Source organism: Bos taurus, chromosome 20 (genome assembly GCF_002263795.3).
Source record: "Bos taurus isolate L1 Dominette 01449 registration number 42190680 breed Hereford chromosome 20, ARS-UCD2.0, whole genome shotgun sequence".
In the NCBI taxonomy this organism is placed as follows: Eukaryota; Metazoa; Chordata; class Mammalia; order Artiodactyla; family Bovidae; genus Bos; species Bos taurus.
Window position 1 is genome coordinate 49,063,046 of NC_037347.1, and position 2,678 is coordinate 49,065,723.

A 2,678-nucleotide genomic window follows, 5' to 3' on the forward strand; every position below is an offset into this window, starting at 1 on the left:
TGGACAGAGGACCCTGGTGGGCTACAGTCCATGGGGTCGCCAAGAGTCAGACATGACTGAATGACTAAGTACAGTATTGATGAAAGAACAGGCAATATGTCACAAATGTCACAAAGTAGAGACTCCAGAAGTAGATCTACATAAATATAGTGAACTGATTTTTGTAAACTAGGAAAGTCAATGCAATGGAGCAAAGATAGTCTTTTCATCTTTGCAAAAAATGGTGCTGGAATAACTGGTCATTCACACAAGACAAAAATGAATGTAGAAAGACTTTATAACCTTCACAAACTCAAAAGGGAGCACAGACCAAAATGTAAAATGCAAAACTGTAAAACTCCTAGAAATAATAACAAAAGAAAGCCTACATGATTTTAGGTATGGGGATGCCTTTTTAATTTTATTTATTTATGTTTTAGTATTAATTTATTTGGCTGTGTCTGGTCTTAGTTGCAGCATGTGGGATCTTTTGTTGCCTTTCATTGCAGCATGCTGGCTTCTCTCTAGTTGTGGCAGGGGCTTAGTTACTCCGCAGGATGTGGGATCTTACTTCCTCAGCCAGGGTTCTAACCTGTGTTCCCTGCATTGGAAAGTGTATTTTTTTTTTTTCAAATTCACTTTTATTTTCCTTTTACTCCTCACATACAGAACTTTTCTACATACTGAATTTCTTGCATCTGTAAAATCATTTGATGTTGGTCAGGCACCATTTTATCCCCTAAAACTTTGCTGGCATCAAAATATGACAGTTAACCAGTGTTAAATCTATAAAATATTTACATAGCACAGGACATTAAGTTTTAGACACTTGGCAATTGAACCACATAAAAATTGGACAAGATCCCCAACCTACATGTTCAGAATCAGGTGTTCACAGTCCCTATCTGGTGACTGTACATGGTTCAAAAGGCAGCAGAGGCAACAGGTAGTTACCTCAAAGGACATGGACCACTGTTATCTGGGAGCACACTATGTTATCCCAGTGTCATGTACCACTCCACCTTTCTCCAAGGCGGTCTCATAATTCTGGAATGGCAGGTCTGGCTGATACAAAATGAAGACAGACAACAAAACCTTTACTCTGTGGAGACATCCTAACTCCTACTATGTATGCATGGTGATCTTGAATGCAACTCATCCTAAAAGCTTGTCATGGTCATTCTTGGTTTTTAGGTCGGGTGATCCATCAATCTTGCCCTCAACTATTACTTTTTTTACATCACCATCACTACCAAAGTTGAGCTGGACAGCAACTAGTGGCTGCACGTAGCTCCCATGCAGTTTTGTTTTGTTTTCCATAATATGCAAATATTTTAAATCTATCTTTCCATTGGGAGGATAAGTTGATAGAACTGCTGTGCTTTCACTTTTTGCAATACAGTCTATCCTTGGTTCTCCTCGAGGCTTTAATACAATTATTCTGCTCATTTTCACAAGAATACAAGGGTTTCCTGATTGGTAGCCAAATGTGGGATCATCCACACCACCGTATGGTCAAGTAAGGCAAGAGGAAACTGACATGCTGTATATTCTGGATCCTTCTGCTCAAAATAGTTTCTATTGGTACAATATGTGAGTTTCTTCTGTTCTTCTAAGCCATAAGGCTTTAGAAATTTCTTAAGGTCATCAACGTACCCTTGATAGGATTACAAATCAGACAGGCTGAATGAAAAATCCAACGTTGGCACTGGTTTTGGAAAAATCACAAGTCCTGGACTAGGAATCTGGTCACGATATTTTGGAACCGTCTTCGTTTAGAGTCTGAAGCATGGCTCACATCATGAATGAAAAGAGTGCAGCCAGGAACCCATAAAAGACTGGATAGAAGAGCAAGATCAAACCCCAGCTCTTGGCAGCTCGCCCCAGGAACTCTCCGGTGGTCTGGCTGTAGATGAAGAGCTTCTACTCGGCCAGGCTCCGGTTGAAGGACTTCTTGTCTCTCTTCTTCATCGTGTGTGTGCCTACTGCCAGGGGAGACGCAGGGTGGAAGCTGCGAGGAGGGCGGAGGAGCATCCTTTTTAGAGCAGAACAGCCCTGAGACATGGGCAGAATGCGCGTCGGCGGAGAAAACCTCCTCAGTGCAGTGAGAGTTCAAGCAGGAAAGTGTATTCTTTTATTATTATTATTATTGAAGGATAATTGCTTTATAAAACTTCATTGTTTCTGTCAAACCTCAACGTGAATCAGCCATATCCCTTCCCTTTTGAACCTCCCTCCCATCTCCCTTCCCATCCCAGCCCTCCAGGAAAGTTACTCTTAACTGCTGGTGTTTGTTGTTCAGTCGCTAAGGTGTATCCGACTTTTTGCCAGGCTTCCCTGTCCTTCGCTCTAACCCAGAGTTTGCTCAAACTCATGTCCATTGAGTCAGTGATGCCATCCAAGCATCACATCCTCTGTCGTCCCTTTCTTCTCCTGCCCTCAGTCTTTCCCAATATCAGGGTCTTTCCCAATGAATTGGCTTTAGGAATCAGGTGACCAAAGTATTGGATTTTCAGCTTCAGCATCTGTCCTCCCAATGAATATTCAGGGTTGATTTCCTTTAGGATTAACTGGTTTGATCTCCTTGCTGTCTAAAGGGCTCTCACCAGGAAAGTTCTGACGATTCCTTTTTAGATATAGATTCAAAGACACCATCCATGAAAGAAATAATAAGATTTACTTCATTAAAATTAAAAACT

At 41.4% G+C, this 2,678-nt stretch overlaps 1 pseudogene; it reads right to left on the minus strand.

The window, feature by feature from the left end:
- Positions 1–1,104: 1,104 nt before the first annotated feature.
- Positions 1,105–2,109, minus strand: LOC100138662 (sodium/potassium-transporting ATPase subunit beta-3-like; annotated as a pseudogene).
- Between the last annotated feature and the right edge of the window lie 569 nt (positions 2,110–2,678).